Here is a 24,032-nt window from a genome sequence, read left to right as displayed (position 1 = left end):
GAAAAGCTGTCACCCCACCCTGGTCAGCTCCTTCCTTCCTCTGGAAGGCCCAGGTACCCAGGAGGCCCCCATCACCCTGAAACTGGTACCCTAGAGGGGAGATGCAGGGACGGTGGCTGTGTGTGGTGTCGTGGTCATTATTTGCTGAGGGTTGTAGTGTGAGCACCTTCGTGTCCGGCAGATGTTAGGTCCCACTGGTCTCCTCCCTGAGGGCTTGTGCTAGCTGATTTCCGGAAGTGGACAGTCCTGGGCTCAGGGCCATCTGTGTGTCCTGGCGGGGCCTCGGGGAGAGACCCAGCAGCCCGACCTCAGACCAGAGGCTGAGGACGCAGGCTCGGAGCTCTGCCGCTGTCAGAGAGGGTGGCTACTGGAGACCGCTCCCTTTTGTCTTCTACTGAGAGGCCTTTTTGATTGTCTCTTTTTAATTCAGGACCATTGATTATCTTTATAATAATTATAAAACAACCAATCCATGAAGACAATTTAACAGCAGTCTGAGAAGTGTTGAGGGAGAGATGGAGTGAAGGCAGGGCAGACGGCACAGGGCTGGGGCCATTCAGCAGGCCCCAGAGAGTGCAGGATGGGGCGCGGGCGCTGGGAGGCAGGAGACGGGTGCTCCAGGATCTCGGAGTAAGACTGTCCCAGCTGAACGGCCAGGTCCAGCACGTGACAGACTACATGTTCCTGCAAGGGGACAAGAAACGTCCTGTGATTCTTCTTCCACAGGTGAGAAACCAAGCTTAGTAAGGAGACCACGACTCTCCCATACTCATGCAGATGAGTGATGGGGGCCCTTGCCAGTCTCTCTGGCCTCCTTGGGTGAACTCAGTCCTGCAGGGTACAACCAGGAGCTGAGCCCCATTTCTAGGTGTTTGGGGGCACAAGACATAGCAGCACCTAGAAACCCTGGCCTGCTTGAATCATCGTCTCAGAACTCCAAAGGCCCAGTCCTTTCAATATCCAGGACAGCCCAGGAGTGAAGAACGGCAGTAGGAAGGGTCTGGGGCATCAGACGGGAAGGTGCCAGAGAGCGCCGCAGGTGAGCACAGACGGAGCAGTCTGACCTTCTGCTGTCCGGTCCAGGGATGCCCTGGGTGAGGTGTCTTCCAGGTGCAGAGAGCCGCCATGGATAGAAATAGCTGTCCTCTGTGTCTGCCTGTCCTGATTGACACGTGACCAGTTGATGCCCAGAGCTTGGTGGAGACATTTTAGATGTTTACTAAAGTGGGCAAACAGAAATCTTCTAAGACATCCGCTTTCCTGGCATCACAAAGCCACACACAGCACAGGAGAGGATTGCCTGTGGAGTGCACTTTTCCTTGGGCATTGTACTGGGTATCACCCCGCATGCACTCACTAAGGCTGGGAAGGACGAGATCAGCCACCTTCTCCAGAAAGCATGGCGGTCACTGGACTCCTCCCTGCTGCTGGGCTGCGGTTCAGGTAGTCAGCAGGGGACGGGTGAGCAGGCCTGGGCGCAGCGAGGACCAGGCACAGCAGACGGAGGCTGGAGATCAGGCTCAGTAACACCTCTGTGCATCTGTCTGTCCCTCTGTCCACTCGGCATCCACCCAATGCCAGGCACCTCTTGTGAGTGAAGTTTCTAGTGTAAGGTGCGTGCAAACACAAGCGCAGGGGCTGAACCCACAGATGCTTCGGCTGTTGGGGGATTCAGCACAACCTTGTTTCAACTCTCGTCCCCAGGCTCCAAAGAAGCCACCTGGTCAGCAGGGAGCAGACACAGGGCACTCTCTGGAGAACAACTGGACTCCTAGGGGTCACTTCCGGCTTCCTCCCTGCATTGTGGACAAGCTCTGTTAGCAGAGGTACAGGTCCCCAGGGGACGCCATGCCTGGGCCTGGTGGGGAGCTAGGACTTGGGCTCCCTTGGGCTCTCCCTATCACCACCTACTGAGTAGTACAGGCGCCAAGGGTTAAAGGGTTCAATCCCATGGGACTGCTCCCCTCTGCAGACACCAGTTCCAAGGGATGGGTCCTCAGTTGTGCCTAACTTCTATACTTTGACAAGAGAGCCCTGCACGCCCGGGGAGATGCTGTGGGAGCCTCGCTGGGGTATGGGTGTGCAGGGGCCATCGGCTCCCTTCCCTTCAGGCCCAGCCCTTTCCCTGGTGTTGCCTGTTCTTACTTGTCCTCCTGGGTAATGCGAGGTAGCAGGACTTCATGGTGTGTCTGGGTGGTGAACTTTCAGGCCTTCACTTTATCCTCTACTGAGTAGGGTTAATATTATTTACATTTTAGTAGGATATTTTTTGATGAGTTCATCTAAAAGCAAAGGAATGGGCACTTAGTGACGCAGTTCCAACAGAGGTGGACATTGCTTAGGTACTTGTTAGAACTCCCCAAACCCTAACAAGAGTCTCTTTCTCATTAGGCAGGGATTCAGGCAACAGCGCAGCTCATCCACATCCCTGTGTGGAACGAGGATGCTACGGGGTCCTGGCCCAGGGCTGGGAGTGGGACCTGGTGCTTCTGAGGCAGGGGATCCTTTCTGGGGGGAGTTGTGCTGGGGATTGAACCTACGGCCTTGAAAATGTTGAGCGCATGCGCTGCTGCTGAGCCGCGCCCCAGCCCCCAGGTCTTACTCTTACCACACGGCCTCTCCCCTGAACCGACTTTTTAAGGGCCCTCTCTCCCTGCCCGTCTTTCAGACGTCCCCCTCCGGCCACACTCCTTGGGCACACAGCTCTTACTTCCCTCCCCAGAGGAAGTGCCCCAAGGGCATTGGGGGTCTCACTGTGCTGTGCTGGGTCGGCTTCAGCAGGGACGTCCCAGCCCCGACCTCACTCCATTTTCTTCCTAATTACCTCAGATCTCTGCCTCCTCATGAGTTCTTGTCAAGAAAATCACTTTCACTCACTTATAGCCATTTTCCTTTTCAATGAGTTTCTAAGTCTCAGGATGCTGCCCTGGTTGTATTGTGGCTCCTGAGAAGGCCGTGGTACCAGGGGCTGGTGTGTGTGTGTGTGTGTGTGTGTGTGTGTGTGTGCGTGCGTGCGTGCGTGCTCGTGTTTGCTGAGTGAGTTCTCATATAGCCAGATGCATAGACTCATTGGACATGTTGCCTGTGTGTAGGAAATCTCCATTTCTCTGCTACTCTCATGAAACTTCTGGTCATCAAATATGTGGGTTTTTTTTTTTCCACTATATCAAGCAATTCTCCAATTCTCTGTGGCCACCAAGTGGATGTCTTATAATTTAATTCAATTCTATCACTACCTACTGAGTAGTACAGGTGCCAAGGGTTAAAGGGCTCAATCGCATGGGACTGCTCCCCTCTGCAGACACCAGTTCCAAGGGATGGGTCCTCAGTTGTGCCTAACTTCTATATTTTGACAAAAACTCTGACTGCAAATGGTGGTGTCCTTCCTCAGGTTCAATCCTTTGCTGCCACGTCTCACGGAATCAGGGAAGCACCTACCTGAGCACACTGGTTTATTACGAAGGACATGGATAAAAGAGCGCTTGAAGTGGTACCTGGGTATGGAGTGGTGGGAGCTCCATCTTCCTGTGGCGGGATGCATCTCTTCCTGCATGCAGACATGTCCACGTCATGCCATCATGTAGGTGTGATCGATTATTAACTCAACTCCAGCTCTTCTCACCTCCCCAGAGGGTAGTGGGTAACACGGAAGATCCCAAGCTTCATGCAGGTCAGGGCTTGGTCTCTCTGGTGATCATCCCCCACCCAGAAGCCCCAGAAGAGACACCTTGTTAGAACAGAAGATGCTCCTCCCAGCCAGAAAACTCAAAGGGATCAGGAGCTCTGTGTCAAGAGGTGGGTCAAAGACCAAGTATTATGACAGAAGATGCACCTGGCATCACTGCTGCTCAGGAGACCACAAGGGTCTTTGCTAAGAACAGGGGACAGAGAAACAAGGTGTGTCTTTTATTATACAAAGATGTCATATTCTGTGAAGCCATGTCTAGTAGAATAAAATAGCTACTCTTTTATGTTACCCACAGAACATCTTTGGGGGATGCTGGATCAAATCCAGGGCATTGAGCATTCTTGGCAAGTGCTGTAGAACTGGACTACATCTACAGCCCATCTTTCTGTTTTTTTTGAGACAGGATTTCAGACAAGATCAGGCGTGTCCAGGGTGATACGGCTGAAGACAAGAGAAGATCTCAAACTGCTCAGTCATCCATCCTGCTGCCTTGGCCTCCCAGGTAGCTGCGATTATAGGCATGTCACCTGCAACATGTAACTACTGAAATGAAGGATTGCATGCTGTGTTCTACATAAGCCATCCCATGTCCGGCTAGTAGTCGCTGCCACTCTTGCAAACCTTCGTGTGAGCTTGGGAAAGAGAGAGGGGTGAAGGCACACACTGAGCGGATGCTGACCAGTGTCAGCCTGGGAGCCGGGTAGAAACAGGCTGTTCCCGTCCTGTGCCTGGCATGTGGCAGGTGCTCAGGGTGACACGGCGCGGGTAGAGAACACAGCTTCACATCCAGAGCTGAGTTGAAAAATGGCCTCTATTTTATTGTCTATCTCATGCGGAGACTATGTGGTGTTGAGGAGGCTCAATAAGACGGCCTTCCCAGTGCCTGGCACAGAGCACTGCTAACAGATGCGAGTGTCCTTGCTTCCTCTCTCCTCACGTTTGACTGACAGCCTGCACGGAGCTGCTAGTGGCCGTGCACCACCTCCTTCCTCAAAGGCATCTGCACGGCACGTCCAGGATGGAGCTCTGGTCTGGGGTTCAAGCATTGCCGGCACGGCTGAGCGGCACCGAGGCTGAGCAAGTGCTCCTGCCCGAGGACCCGAGTCTCGGTTCTCAGCCAGCCAGGGGTCCCAGGAGGGCTGCCGACCTCAGGGCTGCGATCTCAGACCCTCCTTGGTGTCAGGAGGACAAGACAAGGTGACAGGGGCCAAAGCTGACTGAATGGAGACGATCGGGGTGGGGCACACACGCGAATAGCGCCCTGGCTGCCTGGCTGCATGAACCGGGCTCTATTGCTTGCAGAATTAGCGAATTTATTTAGTTTTAGAAATTTAGGGGCTGGGGATTTAGCTCAGCGGCAAAGCGCCTGCCTGGCAAATGCAAGGTCGTGAGTTCGGTTCCCGGTACTGGAGAAAAACCAGAAATTTAATATCACTTAATATTACAAAATGATGATAACCAATTCCCTCCCTGCCTGCCTTTCTTTCCTTCTTTCTTTCTTTCTCTCTCTCTCTTCTTCCCTCCCTCCCTCCCTCCCTTCCTTCCTTTCTTCCTTTCGTCTTTCTGTCTTTCTGAGACAGGGTTTCCCTGTATAGTCCAGGCTAGCCTTGAATTCATGGTGACCCTCTTGCCTCAGCCTCCTGAGTGCTGGGATTATAGACATACACCACCACGCTTGACTGATAGCCAATTTTCTAATGAACTCTAAGTTTTAAAATAATTGCTAAGGTAACATTAATATGTGCCCAAAACAAGTATTGTAAAATATTAAAAAAATATAGACAGACTTGACATTTTTCTTTTGCCTCTGATTTTATCTATGTCCACTGCGGTTGTTAAAGCTTTAAAATTTAATTACATCATCAAGAATGCAGTTAATATTTCTTAGTCTTTTGAGTCAAGTTATCACCAAAACAAATTAAAGCAGAATAAGCATTTAAGCTTCTTTCTGCACGTTACTTGCATTCAAATTTCAGACTTCTTTCTCTTACATCATTCAACCTACCCGAGGACGTTTTTTTCCCTGCTACAGTGGGAGATGTATAAAATGTGGGAAATAGTGCAACATTTTATAGCAAAGCAGCAACTAAATAAGGCTGTAGCAGTGCAAGTGATGAATTTGTTTAAGGACAATGCAGTGTCACATTTCTGTGAAATTCTCAAAAGGAGGCAAAAGCAAGTGTGCCTGGATAAGTTCCTTATTACAGTTGCATGAAAAAGCGCCACTGAGCCAGTAGATAGCGGTGATTCTGTTAGGGATAGTGAATGTCTAGGCCCACATAATAACCCTCCTCCCTCTTGTCTCCCTCACACCAGCCACCAAGATTTTCTTTTTTTTTCTTTTAAAGAGAATAAAAAAATAAAAAACATTAGAAATGATACAGAATTTGGAAAAACAAGATGATATGAATTCAACAATGGTTGTTATATTGCATATTGTTGTCTTCAAAGTAGTTGTGCAGATTACCAGATATAAGCAAAGAAAATTGGTCCAAAAATTAAGCATTAACTATTCCTTTCAATAAACCAATAGAAATTAATAGTACAATTACCTTTCCCTTCCTTTCTTTCTTTTCTCCTTTCCCTCATCCCAGTTGTTCTTTCCTTCTAAACAGTTTCTTTCCTTTTCACAATATTTATTGTACCTTTCAGATTTTATTTACTCTTCCAAGTTTTTTACTAGGAAGACAATGTGATGTTTACACTTGTGAGCCTAATTTATTTTACTTATGAGTGTGGTCTCTAGTTGTACCCATTCACCTATAAAAGCCTTGAGTATATTTTTTTTTATAGCTGACTAACACCCCATTGTACATCTTTTTTTAGCCATTCCTCGGTTCATGGGCAATTGGGTTGTTTCCAAGGTTTAACTATTACAAGTTGTGCTGCAATAAACACGAGTGCACGTAGATTGCTGTGGTATGACGTTTTCAGTACTTCTGGAAAAATACCCAGGAGAATAGCTGGGTTGAATGGGACCTGTAATCCTAGTTTTTTGAGGAATCTCCACACTGATTTCCACAGTGGTTATACCAGTCTACACTTCCACCAACAGTGGAGAAGGGTTTCTTTTTCCCTGCAGCCACTCCAGCATTTGTTATTGCTTGCTTTTTTGATGACAGCCATTCTTTCTGGGGTAAAATGAAGTCTCACTTGAATGACTAATGATGGTGAACATTTTTTCATATATTTATCTGCCATTTGTATTTCTTCATTTGAGAAGTGTGTATTCATCTCAGATGCCCATTTTTGGATTGGGTCTCTGAGTTTTGGGGGCCTGAGTTTTAAAAATTCTTTACATGTTCTAGATAGAAGTCCTTTGTCTGAGGGACAGTTGGCTAAAATTTTTTCCCAATTTGTTTTTTCTTTTTACTCTGTTGGTGATTTCTTTTGATGTGCAAAAACTTTTCAATAAGATGAGATCCCAGTTGCTGATTCTTTGAAGTATTTCCTATGCAGTTTGGTTTTTGTTTATAAATTCTCTGCCTACCCCTATATCTTTAAGATTTCTACTTAATTCTCTTCCAGTAGATTTAGTGTTTGTTTTAATATTTAGATCTTTGATCCATTTTGACTTCAGTTTAGTGCATGGCGATAGACATAGGTCTAGTTTTAGTCTTCAGCATGTGGAGAGCCAGTTTTTCCAACATCACTTGTTAAGGAGGCTATCTTTCTTCCAGTGAACATATTTGGTCCCTTTCTCAAAGATAAGGTGGCTGAGTGTGCTTGTGGTTGTGCCTGCATCTTCTAGTCTGTTCCATTGATCTTCAGGTCTATTTTCTTGCCAATACCATGCTGATTTTATCACAGTAGTTTTGTAGTATAATTTCAAGTCAGGCATTGTGATGCCTGTTGCCTTGCCTTTGTTACCCAGCATTGCTTAACTCCAACAAATGCTGGAGTAACAATCAAATACTGTGCCTATTAATATATAAAAAGATCCAAAAGGCTATTCTGGGTCTCTTCTGGTTCCAGATGAATTTTAGGAATGTTTTCCCCAGAACTGTGAGGTATGCTAATGGTATTTTTATTGTGATTGCATTGAAGCTGTATAACAATTTTGGTAGTATGGCCATTTTCCCAATGTTGGTTCTTCCTATCCATGAGCAAAGCATACCTTTCCATGAAAACCTCTTCAATCTCTTTTTTCAGAGTACTGTAATTTTCACTATATTGATCTTTTGCTTCTTTTATTAGATTGATTCCTAATTATTTCTATTTTTTGGATGCTATTATAAAAGGTACGGTTTCCCTAATTTTTCTCTCAGTGTGTTTGTTGTTTGTGTATAGGAATGCTACTGATTTTGAGTGTTAACTTTGTATCCAACAGTGCTACTGAATTTGTTTATTAATCCTAGGAGTCTTCTGGTGGAGTTTTTGGGGTCTTCCACATAGAGTATCGTCATTGGTGAATAATGATAATTTCACTTCTTCCTTTCCTATCCTTATTCCTTTTATTTCTCTCTCTTGTCTAATTGCTCTGGCTAATATTTCCAGAACTGTGTTGAATAGGAGTGGTGACAGTGGACATCCTTGACTTGCTCCTGATTTTAAAGTGAAAGCTTTCAGTTTTTGTCCACTTAGTATGGTGTTGGCTGTTGGTTTGTCATAGATGGCTTTGATCAGATTGAGGTGAAGACCTTCTATTCTGATTTTCTGTAGGGTTTTTATCGTTAGTGAGTATTGGACTTTATCAAAAGCTTTTTCAGCATGTATTGAGATGATCATGTAATTCTTGTCTTTGGCTATGTTGATATGGTCTGTTAGGTCTACTATATTTATTGATTTGCACATATTGAAGCATCCCTGTATTCCTGGGATGAATCTCCCTTGGTCATGGTGTGTAATTCTCTTGATGATTTGCTGCATGGTATTTGCAAGTGTTTTTTTGAGAATTTTTGCATATATGTTTATTAGGGAGATTAGTCTGTAGTTCACTTTTTGGTATCATCTTTCTCTAGTTTTGGTATCAGGGTAATACTTGCCTCCAGGAATGAGTTAAGGAGAATTGCTTCCCTTTCTATTTCATTAAAGAATTTGAGAACAATTGGCATCTAATCTTCTCTAAATTTCTTATAGAATTCAGCTGTGTATCCATCAGGACCTGGGCTTTTCTCTGTTGGTAAGTTTTTTTATTACATTTTCAATTTCACTGACTGATATTGGGTTATTCATGATTTTTATATCTTCTTTGGATTATGAACATATTTCCAGAACAAATTATACTCACAAACCAAAGTTTTACTGTAAATAGTGGGGTCAGAGAGAGATAAAACAAATGTGGCAAATTAGTACCAGTTTATGAATCTAGAACTATTTATGGATGGGTATTATACTGCATTTTCCATTTATTGTAGGTTTGAACGTGTTTAAAGTAAATATTAAGAGGAAAAAAGTCAATGTGTGATATGACTTCATTTGGGTAAACAATCAAATATTGTGCTTATTAATATATAAAAAGATCCAAAAGGCTATACTCCAAGGCACAGGGAATCACTTCATGGCTGGGAAGCTGTCACTTTAGTTTTGCTTCTCAGTATTTTCTTCTTTTCTAAAATCTGACATGCATTGGCCTAATTGCGAGGAGAAGGTGAACCTCCCTCTTACCCAGGACAGTTAGAGAGGGGCCACCTCCTTTGCTAAACTGCCAACAGTGTTGCCTCCCAGTGGCTGTTGTAGCCTCAGACGAGCCAGTGAGGCCGCGTGACTGTGGGGCCGGCAGTGGGCAGGCCGGCCTGGTGGCAGGATGAGCTGGGTTAGACATCTACAGCCACCTGTGGCCACCAAGCAGACGCTGTTTTCTATTTCACTTACATCTGTGTGTAGAAGAATCTCAAGTATTACTTTGAGTTACACCTAAAATTGAATTTTTTCACCCCTCTTGAGTGTCATTGCGCAATTAGCAGTTCTGAATATTTTTGTCATCTTTTAAAAAACCTTTTCCTTCTTTTCACACTGCTCTTGGCCTGAGAAAGATTTCTCAGCAGTAGCCAGTTTAAAGGGGAGATTTCATTTACATGTGTCCAGAGTGTCCAGGCCAATAGCAGGCTGATGCAGGTCCTTGGAGAAGCCTGTCTATGGCCTGGGGACACCTGGAGGGCTCAGAGGAGCTTGGGGATCGCACCCCCAAAAGGGGGAGCTCCTGGAGGAGGACAGGAGCAGGAGGGGTCTCCAACCCAATTCCCAGAGGGCCTCCTCTGCAGCTCCCCTTTCTTGGCCCGGTGCTGCCTGAGGGTGAGCGTGGCTCGGGAAGCCGAGTCACGACTTTTGTTATTATGGCCCAGCCCTCGGAAAAATCATCCGTCAGTCTACATCTATTTCCTGCTCTTATTCACCAGCCCGGGCTGGAATGAAGCTTTCTTTGACAACTCAGCCTGGTCTTTTCTGCTACTCTAAGAACCCCGGGCCACCACTCACGGTTGGTGGCCTTCTGCAAGCTTCTCTTGTTTCACTGGAGCCTTTCCTGCCTCCTTAGTGGGTCTTGGATATTCTGGATGCCAACCCAGATGTGTCTCCTTCACATTCGCGTCACACTTAATGAGCAGGGCCCTTCTGGCCCGTGCTGGCTGGTCCTGGGCACTGGCTGGCTCTGGAGGCGGGGACCTGCCTGAGGCAGCAGAGGCCCACACAGTCCCGAGTTGTGTCCAGGCCCCGCCTGCTCAGTGTGCTCCACTTCAGACCCATCCCTTGTTCTTCAGGTGAACTTCCGCTCAGAGGCCGTCCCTGAGTGCGAGACTTAATTAAGCGTTGGACACACACTCCCGAAGCCTTCGCCTCCTGTCACTTGTCCTGTTTTAACCGCTTGCTGAACATTAGCCTCAGTAAGAGGCTCTGCTATGGCTTGGATGTAGTTTGTACCCTGAGGAGTTCTGTGCTCGAGCTTGGTCCTCGTGTGAGGCTGGGAGGCGGGGCGCTCAGAGTGGGGCCAAAGGGAGGTCATTACCAGGGCAGGTGGGGATGAGCCCTCGAAGGACCCCTCTGACCCCAGTCTCCCCCTAGCTTCCTGTTCAAGATGTGGTCTCTTCTCACATGTGCTTCTGCCGTCTGCCACAAGGCCCTCGCCGCAGCAGGCCAGAGTTGCCATGCCCCTGAATCTCCAGAAGTGTGAATTGATTAAACTTTATGTTTTTTTTTTAATATAAAGATAGCCTGCTTCAGGAATTATGCAGCATTACTCAGTTATATTAATGCAAAACAGACTAATGCAGCATCTCAGTTCAGATAGAGAAGTAGTAGAAGTCCTCCGCGTACAGTATGGGATCCTTTATGCCTGGCCATTCACAGTGCCAATAAATATTTGTGGAACGAGTGACAGAAGGAAAATCTAAGTCACAGTAAAGAAGTAAGCTGAAAATCAATCCAGAGGAGCAGCTACCTCAAGCACAGGTCCAAGGCCGTAAGCCAGAGAGCAAATGAGGGCCAGGAGCCACCGGCAACTGCAGGCCAGGTATGTAATGCCAGGCAGCCGCGGTGTGGGCCATCTCCCGTGGGCAAGGCACGGTGCTGGGGCCTGACTGTATAGCGGACGAATGACACAGTGAACTGGCCACTGGAGGTGGACTCCAGTCAGACACTGGCTCACCATCATCAAGCGCTCAATCAGAGCTCACCCAGAAGTTACCCCAGTCAAATACACGTTGTGACAGTGGCATTACTGACTCTGCACCTGTGGATTCTCTTTCCTTGAATTTGTGTGGAAGTGCTTTGCACAGATCTTGGCAGCCAGCAGGATTCAATAAATGATTATTGATCCTGAAAACTAAAGAGCAAAATGATGTTATTCAACCAGAGAAAGAGCTGTGTCTATTCAGGTTCTCGGTTACAAACACCAGAAGCTGATGTAAGTAAATGCTTCACTGAAGACAGAGGGGAAGGAGGGTTTAGGGTGGATAGGGACCAGCACAGTTCTGGGAATCCAGGCGTCAGAAACAGTGAGAGTCTGCTCAGGGTGTCCTTCCTCCGTCCTGGGCCTTCTGACACCCTTAGAAAGGTAGGGCCCTTGACTGACAGTTCCCCAAAGTTTGTAACAGGCACAAGGCATTCCCCCAAAGGAAAGGGATGCTGGTTGTGTGTGTGTGTGAGAGCACACATGCGCCTCAGCCTTCATCATTTTCAGGCTCCAGTGGGGTGAGGGTCTCGGCACTGCCTGGCCATCTTGCTGTTGTCCGTCTTCTCTTCCTGGGCCTTGGGTAGTGGCCCTTTCATGCCTCAGACTAGATGTGTGGACTGTTTGGCTTCCTGAGCTGCCTGATTTGGCCCTCCTGCTTGCATTCTGCATCCATGGGTCTGGCCTTTCCACCCTTCGTTCCTGAAACCTTAACCCCTGCTTGCCTGGGCGGGGAGGTCAGACAAGGAGCCCGGGAAGCCTGCGCCGCCTGCGATGAGATGGGATCTGAGGCCCAAGGCGAAGACACTTGGTCAGAGTCAGTGGGTGACTTAAGGGTAGATTCAGGGCCATGGCTCAGATTTCTTTATCATGAAAGGAATGCCAGAAAATATATAAAAGTAAGAGGGCATGCACCCAAGTTGGTCTGCCTTTTGCATTTGGATGTCTGCTTTACTAGGGAGGTAGCGCTGCATTTTGGCGTGAGGGGCTCTGGAGCCCCAGGCCTTGCGGTTAGCAGGACGGTGGCCTTGGAAATGTCCCCCACCTAAGCTTCAGGTCTCATCTGTAAAACAGAGGTGCTGTGAGCAAAGCTATGGTAATGTGTTATGTCTAAGCACTTCGTGACTGTCGGTGAGTGCCTGCGAGATAGTAAATTTAGAGGTACCGTGTGTCATCTCCACGCAGCCTGTCCCAACTCACTCCCTGAATTCCTCAGGCAGCTTGTCTCAATTCTGGGCTTCCTGGGCACCGACCACTGGTCTCAGGAATAGCTTTTACCAGTTTCATGCCTCAAAAGCAAAGCCAGCACCCAAGAGCTGCAAGTGGTTAGCACTTGAGGACAGCCCAAAACACAGGAAGCATCGAGGCAGACGAAGCTTGACGTTGGGCCGAGCACACAGCCGTCCCCGTTCTTCCTCCTGGGACTACACCTTCGCTCTTTCTTTTGGAAACAGCTCCAGCTCCAGGTGATTCGATGGGGCCGTCAACCACACTACCCGGTTCCCTGGCCCTGTCTCTCCTGAGCCGTCGAGGTGGGCGAGGGTCCAGGCCAAGCCGGTCACAGCGTCCGAATCCACTGACCTCAGAACGCTGTTCCATATGGGCGAGCGACCTCAGCAAAGCCCACTGGATTTCTCCTGGAACATCTGCCTTTGGAGGGAAGCAGCTAAAGGTATGTGAGTGTATATTCGCCATGCAGAGGAAGCAGCCTGAGGAGAGAGAATGAGATTAACACCAAGAGAAGATTTGTGCAGGATGACATTGGATATATCAGTGTCCAAGCTCCGGTCCTGGAAACCCTGGGTCTTGTAGAACTTCTAATTATTTAGAGTTTTCCTGTATCCTTCCCAGCCAAGGAAACATTCATTTCCTTTTTTCTTCCTTATTGCAGTATTGGGGTTGGACTCAGGCCTTTTATATGCTAGGCCAGCGTTCTACCACTGAGCTACGTTTCTAGCCCTGCACCCCTTTTCTTATTTCCATTGGAGACAGAATCTCACTGAATTGCCCAGGCTGGCCTTGAACCTGTGATCCTCCTGCTTCGACTTTCCAAGTAGCTGGGATTACAGGTGTGCTCCACTGTGCCTGGAAAATTTCCACTTTTTGATCAAATTGAGTTGTGTTGGGCTGCTATTATTTTCAAGTCAAGGAGTCTTGACTCATACAAGTGCTTTGTTTTGAAAGAGGGAAGGTCACTGTGTAAGTCATCTATAATTTTGTGCATTCTGTGTCTGATAGAAAGAATATTATCCTTAAGCTGGAAGTGCTCCCAGCATACTGACCAAGATCAAGGGAATCTTGGGGCTAGGCCACGGTGATTTCTCCATCAGGGCTCTCTGGAGTTGCACTCTGTCTTAATGATTGCTGCAAAAGCAAGCAGAATTTGAGTCTTACAAGTCTTTGGAGTTACTTGAAGAAGTGGTGGTTCTTTCATCTCTTCCAGTTTCCTTGGAGCTCGTTCTAGTCCCTTTCATCTCCAGCTCAGCACTATGGAAAGGTGTAATGGCAGGAGACCTGGGAGTCTGGCTGTGCAGGAAAGTGTACAGGCAGATTCTGAGTGATCAGAATTAGTCACACGAGCATGTATGTGACCCCTTTATCATCCCAGGCTTGCTGACTGGGACATCCCCAGGGGAGGCGCACTCACTCTGCCTGTGGTGGGGGTCCAAGAAGAGGCCCGGTCATGTTCTGTGAGGTGCAGCGGGCCTGGGTCTACCGCCTTCCTGAGGCCCCATCTCCGTGTCGGGAGGTCGGCCTCCTGTTTGTCCTCCTCTCTCAGCCTGCTGTTCCTCCAGGAAGGCGTGCAGAATGCTTCAGGAAGCCTTCTCCTCTGATTCCTTTTGGTGCCAGTCAGTCCATCATTTGCTATTTCTTACATGAGCTCTTTTAGTTCTTTATTTGGGGTAGGAATAGTGTATTATGTATTGGTATATCCCCAAGTTTCCCTTAAGAACATCATAGAAAACCAGAAGCAACACTTTAAACTTGGTTTAAAGGAGGCAAGGGCAGGCCTAGAGTCTCATCATCGCTTGAGGAAACAGACCTGGGAGGAACGTGCTACGTGGAATCAGAAAGGTTGGGCTTTCGTTTCAAAAAATTCCTAAGAAATGATAGTATTTTCCATCTTCTATTTAGCTTAGCTCTGCTCGGGTAATTATTATTTTCTTCCTTTTACCAAGTCTGAATTTAGTTTGTTATTTTCTTTATAGTTCACTGAGGTATAAAGTTAGGCAGTTGATTTGAGATCTTTGCTGTTTTGTGTTGTTTTCTTTTTTCTTGGTACTAGGGATTGAACTTAGGCCTTTACACTAAACTACATCTCCCTCCCTCTTTTAATTTTGAGACAGTTGCTAAGTTGCCCAGGATGGGCTTGAACCTGTATTTTTCCTGCCTCAGCCTCCCAGAGTTCTGGGATTATAGGTCTGCACTACCATGCCTTGCTGGAGGCCACTACAAAGTAGCTCTAGCAGGATTTAAAATGAACCAATTAAAAATGAACCCATTTTCATGTTTACTTGTGAGTCTGCCCAAGGCCTAGGCCCCTGGTCTGGTGTTGGGCAACAGACTCATAGTAAGTAAACCTCTGTGAGTCATTGCTCCTGGATGATGCCTGTACGGGCAGGTGAAGCCATGACTCTTCAAAAAACAAGACAAAGCCACAGCTTAGGACACCTGGCTCCAACCTGAATTAACTAGATAAAGACTGTAGCTGCAGGCGTCTCCCTCCTGGGTGGAGACCTTCCTGGAGATAACACAGTTCTCCTAAATTAACATAATGTCTTACCTGGAGAAGCCCTTAAGTGGACTTCCAAGGTCCTTGAAAGGTCCTGGTCAGATTCTCGCCTTTCTTCATTATTCCCCTCCTTTGTTTTGATAACTAAATAAATATGGGCTGCCCAGAGAAGATCTTTGTCTTAGCCCTCAGAGAATCTTGACTCTTGTAGGAGGGTTTTGATCCTCCTGGAGCCCTAAAATCCATACCACTTGACTCTTTTATTTACATCTTCACTGTACACTCATTTCGGAGATTACAGGCCTGATCAGTCTGCAGTAATTAAGGGATAATATTAACCTGTTAATGCCTGGCTTAGATTTTAATTCTTTTTTTAATGCAAATGTTTACTGCAGTGAACTTTCCTCTTAGCATTGCTTCTGCTCCTTCCTGTGAGCTTTGGCATGTTGTGCTTTCATTTCATACATCTCAAGACAATGTCCAGTTTCCCTTGTGATTTCTTCTTTGATCTATTGGTTAAGAGTGTGTTTAATTTCTACACACTACAGGTCCCATTTACCTGTGCTTTCATTTTCTGCAATTTTAATTATCTGCAGCCAACCACAGTCTGAGAATATGAAATGGAAAATTCCAGAAACAAACAATTGATAACTTTTAAACTGTGCCCCAATCCAAGTAGCATTCCTGGCTTTGCATGTACCAATTTCCAAGCTCTGGTTACTGTAGACCTTCTGATTATTCAGAGCTTTCCTGTATCCTTCCCAGCCAAGGGAACCATATACATTTCCTTTTTTTTTTTTTTTTTTTTTTTTTGCAGCTTTGGAGTTGGACTCTGGCCTTTCATACCAAGTCAGTGTTCTACCGCTGAGCTACATCCGCAGTGCCGTGCCCACATGCACTGCATCCATCTCACACTGCTCTGTTATGTGGTAGCTGGCTCAGTTACCAAATTGGCCAATGTAGTATCAGTGCTTGTGTTCAAGTGACCCTTATTTTATGTAAAAAGAGCCCAGAGTACAAAAGTAGAGCAGAAAGGAACATGGAAGGGTAGAGGAGCTGAGATCCTGCGCGGGGCACGCAGCGCAAACCGCAGCATGCACTGTGTAGGGCTTCGGGTTCCCACCTGGTCTTGGAGTGCGTCCCTGTGAACAGCAACCACTGCACATATCTGTGTATTTTGCAATTTTCCTCCTGCTTAAACTACCAAGTTACGGCTTATTTCTGTTGTGGTTGGGAAACATAATTTGTATGATTTCAATGTTTTTAAATTCATGACTTGGTCCTAACGTGGGGTCTGGCCCACAGGGAGCCCTTTATGCCCGTGAGGAGAATGTGTGTTCTGTTCTCAGTGACTGAGATGCCCCTTAACTCCCCTTTAGTGGGGCTCCTCCGAGGCCCTCACCTTGGTGCCCATTCATGGGCCTCTGTCACCCAGCGACAGCAAGAATCTTCAGTTGATGAGAGAACTCCCTGCTCCTACCTTTGGGATCTGATTCCTAAGGGGCGTGGTCCCTTCCTCATCCTTCCTTCTCCAGGCACCACTGGACCCCCCAGTTTGCACTCAGCAGGGGTCCTGTGGAGTCTTCCACGCCGATGCTCTCCCTATGCTTGTTTCCTCTCAGGAGCTTGCTGTGTACCACCCCACCTCACTCTTGGCGGGAGGAGCACTTGTCTAGTCTGTGTTTGGAATGGAGCACAGTTCTGTACTGAGATCTCCTTGCTGTTATTGCAATAACAGTTCCTTCATAAAATCTATTTTTACTGCTTTAAGTACTCTTGGGCTCTGGTTTGCTTTACATTTGGAAAGAGGAGTTTTTGAATGTTCACACTGACACACACAAGTAGACACATGCCCCCAGAGGCTGTTTCTGGCTTCATTTGTTGGCATTTGCAAACACACACACACACACACACACACACACACCGTGCATCTTCACTGCAAACGGGTCAGCAGGTCAGATATAACTGAAGAGCCACTGAGCCATCCACAGTGCCCCACCTGGCCTTCCCAGGCCCCAATGGGTCACAGAAGCTGCAGATCCCAGGGTGTACAGGGTGCAAGACCAGACTGCAGCTTGAGATCTCTCTCCCATGCCATCACTACTCCTGGCTAGATGTGACCTGGGAAGCCAAGAGACTCCTTGATTGATTTCTGATTTGACAAAAAAATTTATCTAAAAAAGATTCAATAAAGCATATTAAACTACTACAAGATATCGCCTCACACCTGTCAGAGGGTTAGGACTGAAAAGACAAAGGATAACAAGTGCTAGTGAAGACAGGGAGAAGGGAAGCCTGGCATGCTGTTGGTGGGAACTTACATGTTAGTGTAGCCATCATGGGAGACAGTATGGAAGTTCCTCAGAAAACTAAGATCCTACTTTGTGGCCTACATTCAGAGGAAATGAAATCAGTATCTTAAAAAGTGTGCACTCCCATGGTCACTGCAATATCATTCACAGAGCCAAGATAGGGAAACACCGAGGTATCTGTCAGCAAATGAAAGGTGAAATAAAGTGTGGTACATACACAATGAAGTATTAATCAGGCATCGGGAGATGGAAATCCTGCCATTTGAAACAGCACTGATAAACCCAGAGGACATCGTGCCAGGTGAAACAGGCCAGGCACGGAACAGATACTGCATGACCTCTGCATACATAGAATCCAAAATTGCTGAACTTCTAAAACTAGAGAGCAGAATGGTGGAGGTAGAGTAGAATGTGAGGTCGGGGATATATCAGTCAAAGCATATAAACTGTCAATGAAATAGGAGGAGTAAGTGCAAGGGATGGACTGTAAGACATGAAATTTTGAATAAAACTTTTGAGTTTCGTTACCAGCTCAGTTGATGGCTGTTGTTTCCAGCGGCCCCTGGAGCAGGAGAGAATATGAGCAGGTGAGCCGCCCGTGTAGGTCTCCTTAGCATGGCTGTGCCATGAGGCATCAGATGACACAATCACAAAATGACAGGTTTAGAGTTTTTAGTATTCTAGATGTTAGCACACAGCACACCTGGAGGACACACACAAATGCACAGGCTAGGACATCGGGAAGCTTCAGTTGGTGATCTTTTAAACGCAAACAGACATCAGTTTGAGGAGATCATGCCATGACTGAGAGGTGATCATTTTAGGCAAGCAGGCAAATGTCCAAATGGTCCATTTAAGGGACGTGGTAAGAAAACAGGGGCCAGGCTTGGGCAGGAGCAGAGTCCCCAGGCCATTAGCTCTGGCTGCTTGGGTCCAGTGGGGAGACTGCGTTGAAGGGTGACTGAGCCTGCGGTGGTATTAGAAAATTAAACTTCTTACAAATGAATGCTTAGGCAGCAGAACATAAAATTGCAAATCACTCACTACACATGGCGAGTGGAGTTAAGAACAATGCACTGTTGTTAAAATCACCAAGAGTAGATTTCGAGTCTGTGCTGGAGGAGCGGTACATGAGACTTCTCTGAAATGTTTTGGAAACTTTTTGCGAGTCTAAAATTTTGTTTTCAAAATAAAAGCTTACAAAACCAAGGGACTTGAACATGGCCAGGTATGGATAGTGGCACCACCCATGGTCCCAGCTACATGGAGACAGAGGCAGGAGGATCACTTGAGCCCAGGAGTTTGAGGCCAGCCTGGGCAACACAGCAAGACGCCCATATCAAAAAAAGAAAAACAAAACAAAAAAGACAGATAAAAGTGATGTACAATTTAGTGCTCTAATAGAGCAAAGGGACTGAAGATTATAGAGATTTCGTTAAACATGAAAAAAACTATAGATAGGTTAAAAGTCAAAGATGTAAAGGTATACCATGGAAAGAGTAACCACTGAAAGCTGGAGTGACTACTAGATAAAATATATTTTAGAATAAAGAACATTATTAGGGATAAAAGGGTAAGTTTTTAATGATAAAGGGGTTAACTCAGTAGGGAAGACATAGCAATCTTAAATGTGTATGCTTATAACAGAGCTTCAATCACATACAGGTAAAACAGAAAATGAAAGGATAGGGTCTGAGGCATAGCTCAGTGGTAGAGCACTTGTCTGGCATGCACAAGGCCCTGCCTTTGATCCCACTGTAGAGGAACTTTTGTGTTCAACATGTTTCAAAAGCTAAATATGTCAACAGGCTGCAGTGTTCCTCCCCTGTCTGTAAACAGGCCTGTACCAGAGGTACAAGCTGTACCCGGCCTGCTACTGTTTCCAGTTTGTTCCCATGTTTGTAAAGTTCCACTGCTCACAAAAGACGCCCTGCCCACAAAAGAGCCCCTGCCCTACCTGATAAATGGTAAAAAAGTAACTTCCTCTACTAGCTTGGGGCTCAGACTTTGGAGTACACAGCTCCTCTGAGATAGCTGGCATAATAAAATTTGGTTCCCTCCACTTCTCCAAGTGTCTTTAACTCCAGAAGACCTAAACTTGCTGAAACATTTGGTTCCCTGACTGGGAAACCAACCATGTTGGCCCCTTGAGCCTCTGGCTTGGAGTGGGGGGAGCGCCTACTGGCCACCCTCCTTGCAGAACAGGTTGGCATGCCTCTCGCTCAGTTGGTGAGACCTCTTTCCCTCGGAGGACAGGATTCGTGGGTGTTCTGACGTCCTCCCGACTGGACTTGGCAGAGAAGTGGACCAGTTCCCCATCAGGACTTCTGGACAGGGTGAGGCCCCAGGGTCCCTGTCCCAAGTCAGGCATCTTTCCACAGATTGAAGGGGGGACTGACCACCTCCCAGGGTCTCATACTGGAGACCCCAGTCAGGGATTTCCATAAGGGGGATGCATGTTATGACTTCTGAGTGATTGTGTGAGTGTGGACATACTTGTGGTTCCACAGTGCAAGCTATGGAGTCTGAGTGGGCCCTAACCTGCATTTCCATGGTGACATCATACAGCGTCCTGGTGACTCACTGCCCATAACAGGAGGTTGCCCAGGCCTGGAATAATGGGCACACCTTAGCCAAGATGCACCTAAGTTCCCCTGAGGGACGTGGCCAGGTAGGCATCTGAGTGGTCTCTTCCAGGGCACTCCCAGCCTTGTCTGTTGAGACACTGTCCACAGGGTGGGAAGCTTAGAATATGGGAGTCACAAAGAGTAAACCAACTGTCTTAGGCTGTATGAACAAGAATTTCAAAAAAGGTTTTATTGGTGATTATGGCATAAAAATGAAATTGTCAGAACTCCAGGCCCTCTGTGAGGCGGACTGGCCCCGCCTTGATGTTAGACGGCCACCAGAGGGAAGTCTAGCCCCGTCCCTAATTCGAGCAGTTTGGCCAGTGCTGACTGGTGTGCCTGGCCACCCTGACCAATTCCCATATATAGATTCTTGGCTGGAGATTGCCCAGGTTCTCCACCATGGGTGCAATTCTGAGAAAGGAGGAAGGGACAGAGTCAGGTCTGCATGGTCTGAGGTCCTGGGAGTCCAACGAAGACTCCAAAAACCCCAGTATATCAGGGTACCCCTGATGAAGAGGTCTGCCTCCACCCTACCTCTCCCCGCTGCCACCGGCCCTCCCTGGATAGTCCACCCCATCCCTGGATTCAGAGGCGCATGAGGCTGATCCCTTCCAGCCCCTCAGATGAGCTGCTCACACACTGGCTAGGCTCTGCACAGCCACCAATGCTCCAGGTACCCCATTCCCCTCCTGGGAAGGGCCTTGCTGACTACACTCAGAGCCCAGATAAACGTCACACCCGAGGGACCTACTATCCTAACCCTGGATACCCAGGAAAACCTAATCCTATTGGTCACAGTCCCCAGAGAAGAAGAATGGAAATTATATATGGTGAATAGGAAGGAACTGAACCTTTCACTGCTGCTGGAGGCAAACCCAGGGGGATGGGCTGAAAACTCCTGGCCCAGACTGGCTCAAAACTGTGCCCCAGGACTAGCAGAGCTCAAACCAAGAACAACTGCTATGTCTTAGTTACTTTTCTCATTGCTGAGACAAAATATCCAACACCCACAGTTAAGGGGGGAAAAGCTTACTTTGCTCACAGTTTGTGGAGGTTTCAGTCCATAATCAGCTGGCTCCAAAGCAGGGTGGCATGGCAGAGGGGCAACTGTTCATGGCTGCAGAAGACAGCAAAAGCAACAAGAGCAAAAGGGGAGAGCAAGACTCTTTCCCTCCCTTATAGTGTATGTGGGCTATCAGCCCCAGAGTGGGTGTAGTATTCACACCGCCAATCCCAGCACTAGACAATGAACCAATCATAAAGTAGATTCAGCCACCTCAGAAAAGCCTGTCCCCCTATGACCACATGAGGCTTGAGGTGGGGGACATACAGACACAAACCATAACACCTTTCCAGGCTAAGACAGTATGCCATACCAAGGGAAGCATAGATCAGAATCCTGGAACACATCAACCGGCTAAAGGGGGTGGGGATCCTGGTAGAGTGTCAGTCCCCTTGGAATACCCACCTACTGCTGATCAAGAATCCCAGCAGAGATGGTGACTGGCTGGTAGAGGACCTCTAAGCTGTCTAATGCCACTGTCAGCCCATACCTGGTTGTCCCAAAGCCCTACACATTGCTGAGCCTACTTTTCTGCCTGGGGCGACCTGGTTTACCTGCTTGGATCTCAAAGATGCCTTTTTCTGCTTACACCTGGCCCTTCCAAGTGGGTCAGCTTCTATTAGGTTTTGAATGGAAAGACTGCATTGTGGGAAGAAAAACTCAATTGACTTAGACCAGTCTGTCCTAGGGCTTTAAGAATTTCCCCACCCTGTTTGGGGAAACGTTAGCTGCCAACCTGGCCACCTTCCTGGGAGACCAGCTGAACTGTGTTTTGCTCTGGTGTTCGATGACCTTTTGCTGTCAAGTGAGAGAGAATAGGACTATTGGGAAGGGACACGGGCCCTTCTTTGACTCTAACGGGACACAGCATACAAAGTGTCCTGGAAAAAGACACAAATATGCTGCCCCTCTGTCCGTTGTCTGGGGTTCTTCATAACAAGAGGCCATCAGTCCCTGTGGCTAGAAAAAAAATTTATAGACATTTTACCGGTACTGGGGATTGAACTCACAACCTTGCACTTGCTGGGCAGGCGCTGTGCCGCTGAGCTAAATCTCCAGCCCTATAGTGAAAGTTAAAAATCAGTTCACAGCCTATGACTATGCTCATGCTGCCTGTCACATAGTTAGATTGCTGGGCTCGGTTCACCTTGACTGCGTCCAGCTGCTCCTTCCACGTAGCCCGCCAGGTGAGCTCGACCACATCCAGCTGCACTGTCTGTGTCTTTCAAGTTCAGATATGTACATATGTACCTTTGTTTTGGCTTGCTTCAAGGACTCTACACTTTGTGCCCAGAACACCAGCCCAGCCAAAGGCACTTTCAACTCTACTTGTTCCACTTATACCTCCTCCCTTCCTTCCCACAATGTTTCTACCTTGTGATAAACAATTCCTTTTAAGTAAACATGCACATCATTAGTCAGGACCCTTGTTTTTAGAAATCCCAATATGAGAAAATGACGTTGGATTGAAGGCACCTGGGAGAGGCTCATAGGTGCAATACAAAGCCCATTTGTAGAGCATCCTCCCACCAGCCTTCCTAGAAACCCTCAGGTAGAAAGCCTTTCCTAACTACACTCACAGGAGAAAGAAATGAGCAACCACCCAAGAAAACCAACCACCACGAGCGTGGGTCAGCACAAAGATTACCCATAGCAGAATTGTCTTCAAGAAACTTGGGTAATAGAATTATGGAATACAGAATAAAAATAGATCTTAAATGGTTAAAGGCCTCTTCACCCCTAAATAAAAGATCAAATCACAAGGCGAAGCTGAAATTAATACACACTTTTCAGAAGAAGTACAATGGCCAATAAATACACGAAAAGATGTTTAACAACTCTAGCCATTAGAGAAATGCAAATTAAAACAACACTGAAATTCTACCTCCAGAATGACCATCACAAAGAAAATAATAATAAATGCTGGTGAGGCTTCAGGGGGAAAAGGAACACTTCTCCTCTGTAAGTGGGAACGCAAACTAGAACAACCACTATGGAAATCAGTGTGGCGATTCCTCAAAAACCAAAAACTGACTAGCCAGGTGTGGTGGTGCACAGCTGTAATCCCAGCACTCGGGAGGCACAAGCAAGAGGATCGCCACAAGTTCAAGGCCAGCCTGAACTACATAGTGAGACCCTGTTTCAAAAAACCAAAACCAAACCAAACCAACCAAACAAACAAAAAAAACCAAAAGCTGGAAATTCCACTCAATCCATTTATTCTCCTTCTAAGAATCTTCCTCAGAGTTAAAGACACCGTATTACAGTGATATATGCATTCCAATGTGTATAGCAGCGCAACTTATAGCAGCTAAATCTTGGCAGTGGCCTATATGTCCATCAACAAATGAACAGAAAGAAAATGTGGTAGTTACATACAATGGAGTGTACATAAAGAAGGATGAATGTCATAAAGAGCATGAAGGAGAGTCATTTATAGGAAAATGAGTGTACCTTCAGACCATGTTAAAATAAATCAGCTGCAGTTTATTTTTTTTAAATTTTTTTTCCGGTACCGGGAATCAAACTCATGACCTCATGCTTGCCAGGCAGGCGCTGGGCTGCTGAGCTAAACCCCCAGCCAACTTAAAATAAATCAGATACACAAGCCTAAACATTGGCTGGGTTCTCTTATATGAGAAACTCAAAATATAAATAAAGAGCAAAATAAAAGATAATAGGAGGGATTGGGGATTTAGCTCAGTGGCAAGCGCAAGGTCGTGAGTTCAATTCCTGGTACCGGAAAGAAAAACAAAAACAAAAAAATAGGAAATAGGTGAATCTTCTGCACATGGGAGGGGAATCAAGCGATGGGGAGGGTAAGGGGGGAGGGAAGGGGACAGAGAGAGAATGATGCAATCTGTGTGTGGACCAGCTCCGCATGGTGCCTGTCATCATCGTGCAATGAGAGCATGTCCTAATAAAAATTAAAACAGTCAAGGAGCAAAAGACACAGGAAAAGAGTATTGAGGAAGAGCAGGAAGTCTTGAAACAAACATG

This window comes from Chinchilla lanigera, unplaced genomic scaffold, assembly GCF_000276665.1.
Source record: "Chinchilla lanigera isolate Chin_1 unplaced genomic scaffold, ChiLan1.0 scaffold00073, whole genome shotgun sequence".
Classification (NCBI taxonomy): Eukaryota; Metazoa; Chordata; class Mammalia; order Rodentia; family Chinchillidae; genus Chinchilla; species Chinchilla lanigera.
The sequence above is the reverse complement of the archived record's forward strand: the minus strand, read 5'-3'. Positions refer to the sequence as shown.